Below are 17,493 nucleotides of genomic sequence, written 5' to 3'. Positions count from 1 at the left end.
CACAGGCCAACTTTTAACTCTGCTCTAACCAAGTTTTGGGGAATTACATTCTAGGTGGAAGCCGGAACTCTGCGGTCTCCAGCAGCCTCAGGTCAAATCAGACACAGCTGCTTTCTGCTCTGCAGGATGAGATTAAGGGACAGAGTTGAAATGTCAAGCGACTCGAGTGTGTAACTTTCCACCATCCATTATCCAAGCATGGATACAGCACGATCGCCGTGATTCGAGGGGTCTTGAACACATCTCCATCAACTTCCCTGGCTCCACAGCCGAGCTCTGTCCCTTTCCCACCTCCTTATGCACCTTTCAGGTTGCTCAGCACCCCCGAGGCTTTTCGGGTGGGCACCGAGGGATGCGTGACCCACAGCAGGCCGGACACGACTCCCCTTTTCCTTCGTCCTCCCTCTTACCCCACAGCGGGCCGCGGCAGAGCGCAGGGCCGGGACAGGACGGGCCCCGGGGGCCCCGCAAGCCACTTTCCCCCGGCCGGGGCCCCGGCGGGAGGGCTGCCGCCCTTTCCCCGCAGTCGACGTGTCTGCGTCTGGGCCCGGCTTCCGTGGCGCGGGGTGCGGTCGCCCGGCCGGGCCCCGCCGCTTCCCTCCTCCTCCTCAGCAGGCCGGGGGATGTGGCCGTAGAGGGAGGGCTCTGCTTCTCCGGCCCTTTTCCCCGGCCCGGCTCTCCGCGGCGTGGGAACAGCCGAGAGGGGCGGAGGCAGGGGCCGGGCCCTGGCGGAGGGAGGGAGGGAGGGAAGATGGCCGGGGCAGGCGCCGGGCGGGAGTGGGGGGAGGCGACGGCGGGGCGCTGCTGAGCGGCGGGGCGGGGGCTCTCGGGCCGGCGGGCCGAGCTCGGGGGCTGGGAGCCGCGGCGGCGCGGGGCAGGTCCCGGGCGGGGTTAGGAAGCGCGGCGGGGCTGGTCCCGGCGCGGAGCGAGGCTTACGCGGGGGAGGATGAGCCCGGCGCGGCGCAGCCGGAGCCGCCCGAGTCCCGCTCCCTGCGGGGCCGCCTGTTAGTGCTGGAGGAGGAGGAAGAGGAGGAGGCGGCGGCGGGCGGCCGCGGCCCGTGCGGGACAGGAGCTGCCCCGGCGGCGGCGGCGGGCGGGGAGCGGGTTTCGACCGGAGCTGGGCGGTGGCGGCCCGGCGGCGGAGCGGCCATGCCGTGGTTGAGTGGCGGGCGGCGGCGGCGGCAACAGCAAGTGGCGGCGGGACAGGGCGGCGGGCCGCCGGCGGGCGGGCAGCGGGGCCGGGAGAGCTCGGAGCTACCGCTGCCCGCCGGCTGGGAGGAAGCGAGGGACTACGACGGGCGAGTCTTTTATATCGACCACAACACCCGGCAGACCTCGTGGATCGACCCCCGGGACAGGTAAGGAGTGGGAGCCGCCGGCGGACGAGGGAGATCCGGGGGAAGGAGCGCCCGAGCCCGGTTCATTCCGTCGGGCGCCGGCCCCGCCGCCGTAGGGGACGGGGTGCGGAGAGGGGGGGTCGGGGAGGCCGGCCCCTGCGTCTCCGTCCCCTTTTCTCCGTGCTCTCCCCATATCGTCGGCGGGGCCAGGCCCATCGGCGACATTTTCCTTCCCCCGGCCGTGGCTGTGGAGAGGGTGTGGGCGACGGCACTGCCGGTGCCGCTGTCGGCGGGGCGGTCCGGTCCGGTTCGGCTCGCTTCGCCTCGAGGCGGGAAGTCGGGCAGGAGTTGTTAGGGCGGCCGTGTCATCCCGGCCCTCCTCGATCGGATCGATGCGTGTGCAGACCGGAGGGGCAGAGCCCCAATTCCAGGGGCTGACCGGTTTGCCTACGGTGTTAAATTCGACTCATTAAAAACAAAAACAAAAACCCAAGAAAACACCAAAACACACAAAACAAGAATTAAAGTTTTTTTGTTTGGTTGGGATGTTTTTTTTTCTCTTTTTGGTGGGTGCTGAGCCCAAGTGTTGCCTCTGAGCGGAGGGCGATAGGGCAGACGCGAACCTTCTGCCTCCGTTTGTACCCCCTGAAATACCAGCCCCGCATTAACCGAGTGGCTTGGCCATTCTGATTTATTAGCCGGGCTGAACTAATTGGCAGCAGCAGGCTGGAGGCATGCTGAAGTAATTTGGTAGATTACCTCCTCATAAAAGATAACGCTGCGTGGAGGTAAGCAAACCGGTAAATTCCTGCAGTTAGTTTGACAAATACGCGGTCTGCTACAAATTACCCGTCTGCTGCCTCGTTTCGGGGGAGCCTTTTCACGTCTCTCGGGCCTGGCTCTGCCTGCTGAGCTTGGGTTAGGCCTTTTAATTTTGATTCGGCCGAATAAAGGCAGACAGTTAAAAAAAAAAATCAGTCGAATATTGCCTGATGAGCAGTATTTAGGCGTCGTAGCTTCGAAGTGCTGTAAGTAGGGGCTGTGTGTAGCCGGTACTGCCCCGGTGAACGCAGCCTCGCTTGGAAGCTTTCGCCTAAAAATTTCCATGCGGAGCTGGTGAACATAAGTGTTAGTATTCGAGGTGTCTGCGAAATAAGAAACATATGTCTCTGTGTATGCTTTTCTATATTAAACAATGTTTTTATAGTAAGTGAAAGTTGGACAAGGACAGTTTGAACCTCAGCCAGGGCTACCTTGCCAGAAGTATGCCTGGAATGTTAAGCAGGCCACAGAAACATTTAAGCACAGTCTCGGTTAAAGACTGTAGTAATTTGAGCGATTTCTGCCGTCTTGCACAATGATACATAACTGTTTAAATAGCCTAAATATTTACCTACCAGATCAAGATCTTTTGTCTTGCTTATGCATGCATATATTTTTTGCTGAGGCATTAAATATTTGTTAGTATGCTTTAGATAGCACATTTTTTTGTCAACGTGTATGCATTTTAACGTTAGCTTTTTTGTAATATGTTGTGTTAAAGGTAACTGATGACACAACAATATCTCTGAGGCTACTCTGCATGCCATCCTTTCCACTAAATTTGGGAGGGCATGTGGTTTTGTCTTCTGGAATATATTGCATACAGACAGTAATGAAAAAGATTTAGCTTTGTACTGCAGTGTTTAAATTCAGTTCCCATTCAACTTAAATGGAATTGCTAAAAGGGTTGCTTTGGGTTTTGGAGAAATAATTGAAATGCCACATGATGCTTGAAAATGTCTACATTTTTTACACCGATGTTTAATCTTAGATTTATTTTTCAGATTGGTGAAGGACAGGCTGCAGAATAGAGATTGAGACATTTACACTGGAGCAGATAGAAAAGACATGGTGTTTTCATGAGCATGTATCAGTAGAATTCTTGAATTCTGTAGAATTCAAGTGGAAGGATCTAGTTTTATGATTGCAGAGTCTGGTTGAGGATAGATTACTGTTGTTACTTTAGTGAGATACTTGTGTTCTGCATAGCAGAAAGTGATGGATCTTTAGTTTTCACTGCACCTATTCAAATTCCCATGGGCAGCAGCAAAGTAGGAAGGATTAGGTTATTTATGCTCTGCCAAAGTTTGGGAAAGAAAGGTCAGGGCAGCAGGGAAATGGTGCTAAAGCTGTATTTTTAGGAATAGAAGATGAAAAAGTGGAGGGCAGATTAATCTCTTTGTGTCATAGCATTTGATTTTGGCAGAGAATGACAGAGATCACCCTCCCCTTTCTGTGTTTAAGTGGTTTCATTTTAATCCAGGAGGAGCCGGACAAAACTTTGGGACCTCAGGCCATGCTGCACTTGATCAGGGCTCTGAGAATCAGCACCTCCAAGCTTTCCTATGGGCAGCAGCCTCATAAGCATCCCCACAGGCTCGTCTTTCACTGTAGCTGGCACTTACTAGTTTGTTTTTCTTTTCAGCATTCCCCCTGAGATTTCTCAGCCTTTTGTATAGTTTGGTTAGCAAATCTAATGTGAAGCAGTTATTTGATTAAAAAACAAAAACAAAAACATATCTCCCGCCCCGCTAGCTTTTTTTCCTGTTGAAGCCAAGAAGAGAAGGAAATGCTAATTGGATAGGTTGAGGAAGGACAAATATTCTCTAAATAGGATTTTGGAGTTTGGGAGACAGAGGGTGACAAGGGCAAGGGAGGTATGTTATGGTAATACAGAGTGAGAGTGGATAAGGGACACAAAAGTGAGGGCCTTATTATTTCCTATGGAAGAAAAAGTGGAATAAATGAAGCAAAAAGCAGGAGAACAGTAGAAGGGAGATACAATGAGCAGATTTCAGAGGCATCTTCAGTGTCAGATCAGTAGTTAGGTTGGGGATGATACTGTGTTGATCTGTGTGGACTGTGTGATAAACAGATTGTGGATGGTTGTGTAGCAGATCCTGTAGATCTCAGAATGGAGCCGTACTGTGCATGTTTTATCTCACAGTAATATTTGTCTTTTATCTTAATAGATCATAAGTTCTTCAAGGCAGCAACCTGCCTTTTTATCTTGTGTTTGCACAGGACTTGCTATATTGAGATTCTGGTCAATAACTGGGGATTGTAAATGATCTTATAAAAGACAAGACTTTTGTGGTTGATATTGATGATCCTCATGGCACCAAGGATCATTTTACTGTTGCTGTTTCTTACAAGATTGTGTTTTCAAGTGGTTAGAGTTTAGCCAAAATGGTTGGAGTTTGGCAAAAGCTTTCCAACCTAGTGAGTCTTGTTAGATTTGTCATATGGAGAAACTTCAGCTAATATATAGGGGTTTTTTTCCAGCAATGCTAAAGGGAAGGGAGTGTTTCTTTCAGTTTCTTCATGTGAGGTGTTTGTTTGAAGATTCAAATAATATTGTTTTGGAGCAAGGTTTTTGGAGCAAGGTCAGAAGGTGTAGCAGTGGTTTGTTTTCATAGAGAAATAATCCATCTTGGTCAGTTTGACAGGCACTGAAATATCAGTATGATCTGGGTTAAACTTAGATTTTAGCATCTGTGTTTGCAGAAACTTCCTGCAAGCAAGACTGCCGGTATATTAATTGAAGTCAGAGAGTTCTTCTGTCCTGTGTCCTCCTCAGCATCTTAATTCTGAGATCTAAAATCTGCTTAATTTGAGCACAGGAGAAATATTCTGGCCTTGTAGAGGAGATGGGTTGGAACTTGCAGTATGGGAACAAGTGGGGTTGACCTTGAAATTTGACAGGTTGTGGAAATCAAAGCAATCAGGAGTTGTGGGGTAGGGAGAAGAAGGGATGGCACCTGAAGCCTGGGAAGAAAAAAGTAGGGGAACTGGACTGAAAACCAGTAGGGCAGGGAAAAACAGCTAAGAAGAAACCGGTCTGGTGAGAGTTCAGGGTGTGATGGTGTCAGCTCTTTTCTTGGCTGTACAGGGAACCCTGAGGGAAAAGAAGGAGCCTTAATTCTGGATGAGGAAAATTTTCAGAGTCAGAAGATACTCGTGCAAGGCAGCATGCAAAGTCTAGGTGAAGAAAGGAAGATAGTTTGAAGATAATATAAAAACTTTGTGTGAAGTTTGAAGACGGGGATCAGGAAGTATAGGATGTGCTGGATGAAGAGCCTGATGAAAAGCCAGAGTTGTGGAGATTGGAAATAAGCAGGAAAGGCTAAAGGGCTTGAAACAAGGAGTCACCTTGGGAAATCCTGTCAGTAGGCAGGTATTTGTGCTATTAGGTGTGCAGTAGAAACACTCCAGTGAGTGATGGGCAGAAAGGTCCAGAGTGCTGGCTGTTTTTTTGTCGAACTATTTCAGGACTTCTCATTATGATAATATATTTGCTTTTAGCAAATGTCTGTTACCCTGTTTGCCTCTTCTCTCTCTGTGGTAGGACGAAGCCAGTCCATTACTACTGTTGTTTCCTTTCTTATGGCACTGCACGAGATCAAGTGAGGTGTTCAAACCCACGTGGTGGTGTGATGATGCACGATGCAGAATCTCCTTCCCCAGTTTGATTTTAGGAAGAAAAAGGAGATTGCAAGTAAAGCAAGAGAATATTCATGCCAATATTCAAAGCTAGAAAATTCCATACTGAAGTTGCTTGACTGCATCTTAAGTTATATTGAGAGCATTTTTAGTTACAAACTACTTTTTTTTTTTTCATATATTTTCTTGCTTCATTTGTTACATGGAGAGGAGCAACACTGAGACCAGATCAGAGGGCTTTGAAATAGATAGGAATCACTTCTGAAGTTTTTTTCCAATAGTGGAAGATGTGCCCCTCCCTAGTGAGACAAAGATCTTTTGGCACGCCAGCACATGATCCCACTAGAAAGGAAACAGTGTTTTTGTCAAGCCAAGTGAGTATCTCCTAGAGTATTGTATCTGTCCAGTTGATGTTACTCAGGAACCCAAAGACAATCAGAAGCATTTAAATAAAGATTTTTCACAATTTTTTCCTGGGTTTAGCTTAAACCTCCACGCTGAGTGTCTCAATTAGTGTAATTCAGTATTAGAATTAATATATTTATTTTCAAAGCATCAGAAGGATGAAGGCAACCAAACAGTATCACTGACATTTTTTTGAAAGTTTGCTTAGAGTTCACATGTGTTTTCAGACTTCTCATGTCTCCTTCCTTTTTGTTGTATTTTGATTATCAGCTGTGTTAACACAGTTTTTGTTTAAACTAATGCTGTTTGTGGGAAGGGAAGAAAAAGTGATTGTTGATTGTTATTTTAATATTCCCTCTGAAAACATCATGATGGCTGGACTGATTTTAATCACAGCCTCTTATGACTGTGATGCAGACTTAATGTAAAACATAAAATGTAACCTATAGGATACAAAAATATATTTTTGGAAGGGATGTCTTGAAAATGTTTAAAGGGGAGCAGAACTAGTGAAATCCTAATTTGGTTGTGATTTTATAGGTTGGCTCTCTCAGCTGTCAGTGCCAGGCTCACAAGAGTTGCAGATAATTGTAAAGGGGAAAAAAAAATGGAATGATTATATATCTGGAAAACATGCTTTCCCATGAGAGTGAAAGAGCTTGATTTATTCAGCTGAAGTGATGTTTAAGAAGTGGTTTGAGTACTGTTCATAAAGAGAGATGATATCGGAGACTTCAGAGCTTTTTTGCTTAGTGGATTTATAATAATACATGATAGCTAGACGTCGAACCCAGAATTATGATATGTTTTTAATATTAAGAGATATTAAATGTCAGAGTAGTTTTCCCCTTTCTAGATTAAATTATCTAATTCAGTTTTTTTTGTTTGTTTTTTCCTGTTTTAAGTCAGCTATCTCTTGAAGTACCATTGTCTGTGACCATCTACTTTTACTGCCTCCATTGCATTGATATTTCATTTGACCTATTTATTGTAGATGCAGCTGAATGTAACCCATAAGGCTTGGCAGAGCAGTCATCGTTTCATTAGATAATGGAGAACTTCTTTATCTGGTTATTTCTCTGAACACAGCAAAGAAGAAAGCAAATTTATCTCCATCACTTGAGGCATCTGAGTCACAGTAGTTTCATCATTAGATTGCCTCGAGTTAGCAGTAAATACAGGGGACCCGATAGAATGTATCTTAAAAACATTGCATATAAAGTAGCACTTGAGGTCCAGATGTTTTGGATTTTCTGTGCAAACATCAAGCCTGGATGCAGCCACAGCCACAGCGTGGATGGGAAAGCTGTGCGACTGCTCCCTTGGCATGTGACTGGGAATACATGCTGCAGCTCATGGTGTTGGGAAAGGGCTGGGGTGCCCTAAGCCTTCCTGGGCAATCTGCACATACTTGCACTTTAGTTCTTGTTCAGAATAATCCAGTAATGTTTTTAAAGGGACGCTGACATTCACACACACACACACACACACACACACCCACACCCACACACCCACCCACACACCCATTGTAAATCTACCTAACCACCTTTCAGGAGGGAGATAAGTTAATTTATTTTATTTATTTATTTATTAACCCTGGGTAGTTCATTTTCAGTTAGGCAGATATTTAACTTCGTATTGTAGCTTCTATGAAACTGGACATAGCCTCAAACATGGTAGAATTAATGTTAGTTCAAGCTGAATCTTTTGTCTGATAGATTCTGACAATTAAATGTTAATCACCTGATTCATGATATTATTGCCTTTTTTCTTGATACCAGCTGTCTGATTTAAATGTTTTTAAAAATGGCTTTTAATTTCTTGTCAGATTTATGTTGCTTGGGAAGAAGCAATGTCTGTATGAAGTGAGCATTTGTGTTTTCTGATAAACCACTCTTGTAATTCGATATTGTTAAAAATGAATGCTACATCTCCAGTCATTGAGCATTATAAATGTTTTTAGCAATATTTCAGTGTGTCAGAAAATAGAGGTGGGAGATATCTACTCTCTCTTCCTAGAGGTGAAAGTTTTTTCTTGAGTACAAGTTATTACTAATTATTTACTTAATTGGTTTATATTGGTTAAAATAGATATAATTTGCAAATCTAACTTACATAGCATAAAACTACAAGATCTCATGCATGTATGTTACAGCATCAAAGCAGCTATTGAGCTGTGGAAACCTCATTAGCAAAAAAAATACTGTTAAGCTTCTTAATGTTTCGTTAAAAGTGAAATTTGTGTGTGTGTGTGTGTGTGTGTAGTTCTAAATGGAAGCATTTTCAGCAATTACATAGGTGAACGCAGACACCTGCCATATTGTATTTGTGAGCATATTAGAAAGGACTAAGCATTGGAATGGGCTGCCCAGGGAAGTAGTGGATTCTCCGTCCCTGGAGATATTTAAAAAGAGACTGGATGTGGCACTCAGTGCCATGGTCTAGCAACCGCAACGGTGGTTCAAGGGTTGGACTCGATGATCTCTGAGGTCCCTTCCAACCCAGCCAATTCTATGATTCTATGATTCTATGACTAAATTAGCACTTGTGATTTAAGTATATTGCAGCCATGTGATGGTAGATGGCTTTTCCTTGAAGGGTTCTGTGAGGTGGTGCTGACTGCCTCACATGTGCTTTGGGTCTTACACACTGACAAATGGTAATCGGGCAGATGTTGTCAGTGCTTGCAGCTGTTGGAGAAGGTACTTCCCTATTCTTTGTATACATAAATCAATATATATCTCAATCAGTATAGGCATAATGGTTGTATTTATTGTCATAAAACAGCCCTGAGCATTGTTAAAAGAAAATCAGGTGTTTGCATTAAAGGATCTTTCAAAGGGGGATCTGTAATTGACACGTGTAAAAATGGAAGATTTGAAATGTCACAAGGCTAGGGCTGGGTTTTCAGTTCTGCTATCTTGAGAAAAAAAATTCCTAGTTAGGGTTGGATTTTAGTGATAAGTTTAGTTTGAGAGATAACAACTTAGTGTTTTTAGTGAATGTAAGTACAGTGACAGCACTGTGCAAACATGAGAACTAATGACTGGTAGACAATAATAATAATAAAAAAAAAATTAGAAACTTATCTAGCAAAGTCCTGTCAAGAAACTTCATAGAGGTGCCTGTTAAGTGTAACTTTGGCGTATAATTTTTTATTGTTTACCAGAAGGTAGAGCTTTGTAAAGTTGTATTTGAGGCCAAGCAGGAGTATTTAGTTAATATTTTAGTGAAACAAAGTAGAACTAATACTTTTTCTGCCTGCAGTTAAAAATAGAACTTCCTGAATATCTTATCTGCTGCAGATGTGACAGTTCACATTCACCAGCAAAGCCAACCAGTACTGAAGCTTTTAAGTAACCTTCAACTTCTTTCTGGTTGAAAGCAGCTAGCTAAGGAAAACATGCTCTAGGTACTTTTCCTACCTCTCTCCCTGTGGTGGCAGAGCAGCTTGCACCACTCTCTGAGCTTTTGCAATACAGAACCCTTGAGCTACTGCTTAGTTGCTGCCAAAAGCAGCAGTGTCCTCCCTGCCAGACTCATGCTCTTGCCCCTCTCTTGCACTGGTGCTGGTGTTTATCTGACCTTATGGTAAAATGAATTAGGGGAAAAAAAAAAAAAGTCTGTATGGTATTTTATTTGTCTCATTTTGGGAAGGGTAGTTTTCAGCTGGTTTAGGTCCCTAAGCTGATTTAACCTTCAGGGCAGATGAGTATTTAAGTGGCTTATGTCAATTAAGTTTAATTCAGTAAGGAATTGGATTAGGCAAAAGTGATGAGTCAGTTTAAAACCTTCTTTGAGTAAATCCTCTTTGTGAGTGGCAGTCCTGACTACTGATTTTTAAATTACCCTCACAGGAAAACAACACATTTCTAAACAAGCTTTGAGTTATGTTTAAAAAGGAAGGAGTCAAAGACATTAGATGGATGTATAAAAGCCAACAGAAGTCAAATAGGTGGCAGAGTCAGTTTTTTAGCTGAGAAGCAGCATTGAAGTGGCTGTTACGTGAGAGGGCTACAAGCAGCAGAACTGATTTGGGGTATCAGTAGCAGTTTGGAAACACCCATGAAATATTTTGTGAAGTCAATAGTTGACGTTGCCTTCCCTGAAGTTGCTGTATGAGAGAATTTGATCGAGGACCTGGACCGGTGTCTGGGGAGGATATCAGCACTGCATTACCTTGGAGGTGTGCCTGAGAGGAAACAGAATAAGATGTGCAAGATGTGGAGAGGAACTTGACAGTGGAGCATCTTCAAGGAGGATCTGGGTTTGGTTTAGAGGCGTAGGATGTAACTGGGAAAGGGTGGAACATGAAAAGGCATGTTAGTACCTCAACAAAAACCCCAGCTCTTGGGGGGACTTGGAAGGTGGCTTTGTAAGGAGTATTTGTAGCTGTGACTCATCAAAAGATTGTTACACTGGCACTGGGGAATTTTTTTAAGGGACTGTAGTGGGTCAAGGTTGAAATTGCCAGGTTGTAGAGGAGAAGGTTGTAATATCTCAATTAGATGAAAAAGATTTTTGTCTCTCCACTTACATAGAGGAGCGGGGACTTTGATGATGTATTTTTTGCCAAGCCTGTTTGATGGAGATAAATCCATCAGTTCTTAAGTAGTTATTAATGGCAAGGGAACAGGGATGTAGGCTTTCTTCTGCCATGATACAAAGGTCTTGATAATTTCTTGATTCTGTTCCAGATAGGAAGATTAATTTGGACTTAGTACAATTAGGGTGTGCTAAAAGCATGGCAAGACATGATCTGTCACATTTAATGGCCCATTGAATCTTTTGAGTCAGCCCTTTAATATATAGCTAGCCTCCTGGTGAGGTTTGCTCTAGGTATATGTCGCATGATCAAATAAGCTGCAGTATTTCTTAGTTTGTTTCTCTGCCTTTTTGTGGATATTTGATGGAGTAGGAAAGGCTCTTGTGTCCACTGATGAGCTTGGTGGTCTCCCTGTGGTTTGCAGGGTTGAGGAGATTCTGTGCTGTACTGTTAGTTCTTTTGGCTGAAGGAGATGATTGCCATCAGGGGCTGAATTAGTGAATATCAAAAGCTGAAGCAACTGTTTTTTCATTTTTTGTTGTCAAAGACTTTTTCTATTTCAGTATATTAAATTGGCAATGGGACAGAAATAAAGTAGAGTGATATCAACACCCTTGAACCAGCAACAGAGAATCAAAGGATATCTTTCATAGCTTTCTGAAAGAGTTATTTTCAAGATGAAATATCTATGGAGGATATTGTTGAAACTATTTTGATTTATATTGTACTTAGGCTAAAGCTCTTTCACACACACAGAGGTTAGGATTTTATATGGCCAAATACAAAGTTTGGTATCAAAGCTGTATATGCATACTATTTCAAAACTGACTTATTTAATCTTGAATTACAGTGTGAACAACTAAAAAGAAGACTTTTAGAAAACCTTAATATACAATGCATTCTTAGAAAGAGGGGCTTATCCATGTTTGGAAAGGCAGTTGAAGTGCTGTATAATTATTTAATTCTGTAGCATAAACAAATTGTGACACACTCCTCAGAGGAGGATACAGTCCAGAGTTACTAGTCATGAACTGCAATTCCATGAATGCTTAAAAGAGAATGTCAGAATAAAAAGTAAACCATCATTGGGGCTTTCTTTTGGCAATACAAGGATGATTAGCAGATAGGAGAAAGTATTGTTACGCATTTGGAAATCAGTGTTTAAACACTTAATGTGTGTCATCTGCTGCCCCAACAATAACTTTTGAGTAAGAAGACAAGACAGAGTATTAAAGATGTGATACGGCACACGGGTAAAAACACCCAGACCCCCCACTTCAGAATAAGGCACAGAATCCCAGAAAAAATGATGTAATGACCATCATTGCTGTTGGCTTATAGATCAATTGTAGTTGTATCTTAGTAGTTTCTAACACTAAAATTGATGACTAACACAAATTAACCTGTTGATTGTTCATGATAAGCTAGAGGAAGCATCTCTTTTTATAATAAAAACCCAAGAACTCGGAAATGCATATAAAGACTCAGAATGCAATAGGTAACTTGTCAAAATTAACTTATAGAACTTGCATATTGCATATTCATATGCTTATTTCCAGCTCTATGCAGTGTACTGGGCGATGACATTTAAAGAAAACAGTGTACGCTACTTTGTGGTGGTTTGAGTTCTCTTATCTTTGTTTTTCTACCAGCTCATAGTTTATTCAAGGAAAAACTTGGTCCTGCTCTTGTGGTTATGGGTGTACTAAGATTTGTGATAAATGGGCACCATGTGCTCAAGACTCTACACAGGCATCTGAATTCCATTTTAATGTAGCTGCTCAGTTGGGTCAATTAAATGATGGTTTTTTTTTTGTTTAGAAACATGTTTACTAGTGCCAGCTTGTAGAAAGATGGTTAAAGCTGCTTTAGTTTGAAACAATGGTCTGATTTCTCATGTGTCTTGAGATTCCTCTTGAGTAATCACATACAGTACTTCCCAAAATACACCTACACACGTGAACTTCCAGTTTCTTCATTTTTTTTAATGTTTCAGACAGTGAATTCTTCTTTTAGAAGAATAATCTACTATATAGTCTATAATCTACTGAAGCCTACTTCTCAGTTGCAGTTTGGTTTTGATGCTGCTTTCTCATCTGCATGGCAAAAGACATAGTTTTAACTAAACAGCCATGTTTCGTGGAGGTTTTAAAAATTATTTTCCACAAAAGAAAAGCAAAGGTGTTTCCATTAAAAATGGTCAGGTATTTTTCATCATCTGTATTTTGTATCTGAACTGGTTTGCGTTGCCTTTAGTGAAACTTTGAGTAAAGCTCATGCCATCAAGAGGAAGGTAGATTGTGAAAACTTCTTTTTGATTTCACTCGGTTCTCAGCCCCTAGATACTGCAGGTTAATGCACATGTAGTCCAGCATTTTAATGTACTTGTTTATAGCCAGGACTTCAGTGACTCCAGTTACCTGTATTAATCAAAAGTAGTAACAAGATACTTGTAACCTTTTGCCTTAGCCAAGGGGATGATGCACAGAGTCACAATGAGAGATTCTTGTGCTTGACCTGATCTTCCTTTCACATTGTTTGTATTTAATAGTCCCGTGCACTTTAAGAGTGAGTCCTTTTAAACTGATCTTCAGTGTGGGGCATGATTAGTGTTCTTGAAGTGTTATTTAGTACCTTTTGTTCAGGAAGATGATGATGTTGAGAGAAAAAAAATTGCTACTGAATCATGCACAATTGGCTTAAGCAATTGAGAATTTTTTGTTCTGTTTTTTTTTTTTTAATATTTTAATTAGTTACATCTAAAAATATTTTTTCCAAAAATCGTCAGTAAATGCTTTAATTTTTGCCTTTAAAATAAAATCTTTTCCTTTAGCCTTTTTTTGGAGTAAAGTGTCAAGATGTCTATGATCATGCTGACTCTTGGATTCTAGTTGATTGATGATACTACGAAGATCCTGTGTTTCCAGGAATTATTTTCTTAATGTAAAATAAGCTGCTTTGCAAATTCCTTAGTGTCTTTTGAAGTAGTTTTCTGTATGTGCTTCTATGTTGTTTTGGAAAAGTGTGAAAAATTTCTTCATTTAAACATGATAGGAGGCTTTCAGAGCAAAAAGCCTGTTTAGTCTGTGATCAAGTATCCAAATACAAATCTGTAGGAAGGAGTATGTGAATGTTTTGTGTAATTTCATTTAATCATCTGGAATTTCAGGCACTTAGCATCTACAAGAATTCCTACAGCTATAGCCTCAATGCTTCAGTTGTTAAACATTCAAACTTTACAACCTGGAAAGCTGAAGTTGAGAAATACTTGTGGGAAATGATCTGTGGAAGATGTGCTGAGCCATGATCAGTTTTGTTGGTTGTTTGTGGTGGTCTTGTTTTGTTTGTTTTGGTTTTGTTTTTGTTTGTTTGTTTGTTTTAAAGAAAAAGCACAGTAATATTACCTATCATTGGCTGTGAATGTCACTCAGAACCTCCCAATTCTTTGTACTGAATCTGTTCTTAGTAAGCTTGGGGAATTATTGAGTACCTTATTTTTTAGTACATTTTCAGAAACAGCTTGTGAGATTGGGGGCAAAATGTTTTATATTCCACCTTTTTTTCTTTTAGGAGTGTGTCATGTGCTTAGAAAATAATGTCTTGGGTTTTCCCAGAAGAGCATCTAAAGGTCATATGAATATTTTACTGAGCTTAGATGTAAACCTGTATTCATGCTCAGCCAGGTTATAGAATGACTCTACATGACTTAATAAAAGGCTAAACACCAGGTGGTTCATATGGATGCAGATAGATAAACATTTTTTTAAACACTTTCATAAAATTTGTCATGATATTCTGAATATCTGACAGTCTAGATAAAGCTCTGGTGTTTATGGAAAATGGTCCATTTTTGTAAACTTCTGAATTCCCCTGAAGTATAGAGGGCCTTGTACGTAGAGATTGTGATAGGTACAAAGTGAGCTCTCTTGTGCCATAATATGCTGTAATACTGTGTTAGGTAAATTACTTCTGGGAATAATCTTGCTGATCTGCCCGTGCCTGTTCAGGGCTTCTGTTTGCTAACAGGATGATGTAGCTGATCTTCTTCTCTGGACATCTGCCTGCTAGGAGTGAGCTGTGTCCTTCCTTCTGTTTCGCAGGGTCTGCTAAACAATTCTAAGTCAATAGTACTCTTTTGTTAATGCTCACCAGAACTTGGTTTGGTTTTTTGGCCATTACCTTATTCTTTTGGAAATCGGTATCTGGAAGAGGTTATTGATAAAGTTTTTTCTTCTAATGCCTTACATGTAAGGGGTTCATGCTATTAAAAAAAATGTTCTAGTTTTAAAGTACAGCTGCATCACTTTATCGTTAAAGCTTAATATAAGAAATTTCTGTAATATCACCTTTGTGTGAATATGTACAGTATGTGAACATCTGGGTTTTTTCAAGTTTTGCACATATGACCATTTCCCCACACTGTTCTTTAGATATTTCTTTTACTCTTCCTGACATCAATTGATAAAGAAAACCATCCTTGTTTTCTACCTTAGTCACAACTATAAGCTTCTTTCCTTTATATCTAAAATCTGTGGATCATTTGTAGAAGGTTTTCCTGTCCACTTTAAAAAGTAAATTACCAAAAGTAAATTACCATTTGTCTAAAACTCTCATTCTATTAGGAACATCCCAAATATGTGGATAGTCTCCTGGCTTTGGAAATTTTCTACTTGCCTTCCAGCCTATAAATGGTGTTCTTTAAAATGCAAGTCTTCTGAAGTCATATGTTCCTTTTTTCTGTCTTTGGCCTTTCATGTGCGCACTCTGAAGCTTATTTTTCAAAGTGGATGAAGATTTTTTAATACTTATAGCTGCATCCAGGTATTTTTAGGATATGTCTCATGTAAAGAAAAAAAAAAGTTTTCCTGACATCTTGTATGGATAAATAGGCTCTCAGTGTAATGTTATTACATTACATTAAAAATTGAATAGTTCAATTTACTGTCGTTTCTGTCTCATTTAGAATACATTGGTTTTTTTCTCCTGACTAGTGAAGTTGGTCAACTGCCCAGAGTTTTACCAGAGTAAGTTCCAAATAATTTTAGGAACACTACAGTTGAAGAATTGATGAAAGATACTACACCTGGTAGAAATTAAAATACATGAAATTTGGTGGGGTTTAACTTTTGGATATTTTTGTTTGGCAGTTTTTTGTTTGTTGAGTTTGTGTGGGTTTTTTGGTGGTTTTTTTTCTTTGTTTCATTTTTTGTATACTTTTTTTTTCTGTATTTTTTTCCTTTATATTTAATAGAGGGAAATCTGTGCTATGAATAGAATGCTAATACAGGAGATTTTCTTTGAGTCCACACTTTACCCATTTTGTATACTGTCTGTATACTCTCAGGCAGTCTTTTAAAACGTTGGGGTTGGTTTGTTTTTTTTCTTTCATGGTAAAAATAGCTTTCAGCTTATTGAAAAACAAGGCAGACCTGTGCCTTAAAATCCAAATGAAACTGCTGCTCAGATGAGGCTCTAAAGAGGGCATTTATATGTTGTGGAATGAATGGCATGCCTGCACTAACTCCCGCAGGCAGGATATTTCCAAGGTATCAGACAAAGCTGTATATATGGCTCACTTCCCCCTTCAGATCCGAAGGTTTCTCCCTTGGCAAGGTCCAGAGGACCTCTGGCCCCTGTGGGGAGATGAGCATGAGGAGTGGGAGTTGGTATGGGGGAAATTAAAAAAGAGCAAGGTAGCTCTATGTGTGTGTTTTGTTTTTATTTTTATTTTCCACCCAGACTGTCCTGTGGTAGTTTTAGGCTCCTTGTACTTTGTGAGCTGGCGTTGTTTTTCTAATCATTGTTTTTTGAACAGTGTAGTTAGGAATTTCCTGTTCACGTTTTACTACAATGGTTTGTTTAAAATGATAGACCACAGTCTTTTTCCTGACCTAAAACCAGATTAGCCTTGAATGTTGAAGTCGGACAAGTTAAGAGGATTGACTGTATTTGCTTATGTCACACCGAAAGGCCTTTTAACCAAGGACTTGCTTGTATCTAATACCACAAGTCGTGCTTCTTAAATATTTATTAAAACAAATAAACACAGTTATTGTATGAACTGGCATGTCTCCAAATTCCTAACTCTTTGATTCTCATGGGTGGGTCACTTTTAATCACAGAAATATTTTTAATCAAGACTCCCAATATCTACTGGATTACTGAATCCCCTGTTACCTCAGTTCTCTGCTGTCCCCATCGTTTCTAAAATGCAACCAAGCACACCTCACTGAAGTTCAGGTTTAAAATAAAATGTGGCAACAAACTATCAGGAAATACTCAAATGGAAAATGGATGTGCCTTTTTGCAATACATCTGGTGGCTGTGCTAAGGAAAAAGTAGAGCAGACTTCATATGTTTGCTTTAAAATTTGGGGAAAAAAATAAATATCCTAAGCCCAACAGTGTTAGATACTCAAGGAACTGCAGCATTCTTTTTATACAATTCATATTTATGTAGGACAAGTTCCTTGTAGGACACTCCTAATCGTATTGATGGAACAGTACAGGTAATAAGGCTATTGATCTTTGTCTGAAATAGGTAAGATTTCAGTATTTAAAAGCAATGTATGACCTCCACTTTGTGTTTGGATTTTAGAGAAAAACTACTGTAACATAAACATTCTTATGGCACGGCACAAAAGTTTTGTACAGTTTTGGAGGGATGGCATATTGACCTGCCTGAGCTGGCTACTGAGATCATCACCGATTAAACTTTAAT

The 17,493-nt window shown here is 41.2% G+C and overlaps 1 protein-coding gene across 2 annotated transcripts in view; it reads left to right on the top strand.

Moving 5' to 3' along the window:
- Positions 1-1,229: 1,229 nt before the first annotated feature.
- Positions 1,230-17,493, top strand: part of WWC3 (WWC family member 3) — a 101,999-nt gene continuing 85,735 nt past the window's right edge. For both annotated transcript variants that reach the window (XM_030457942.1, XM_030457932.1), the window contains exon 1: positions 1,230-1,358. The gene's annotated coding sequence lies outside the window, so the exon portion shown is untranslated. The remainder of the gene's footprint in view (positions 1,359-17,493) is intronic.

Source organism: Calypte anna, chromosome 1 (assembly GCF_003957555.1).
Source record: "Calypte anna isolate BGI_N300 chromosome 1, bCalAnn1_v1.p, whole genome shotgun sequence".
NCBI classification, from domain to species: domain Eukaryota; kingdom Metazoa; phylum Chordata; class Aves; order Apodiformes; family Trochilidae; genus Calypte; species Calypte anna.
Note: the sequence above shows the minus strand (reverse complement) of the source record. Positions and strands in the feature narration are given on the sequence as shown.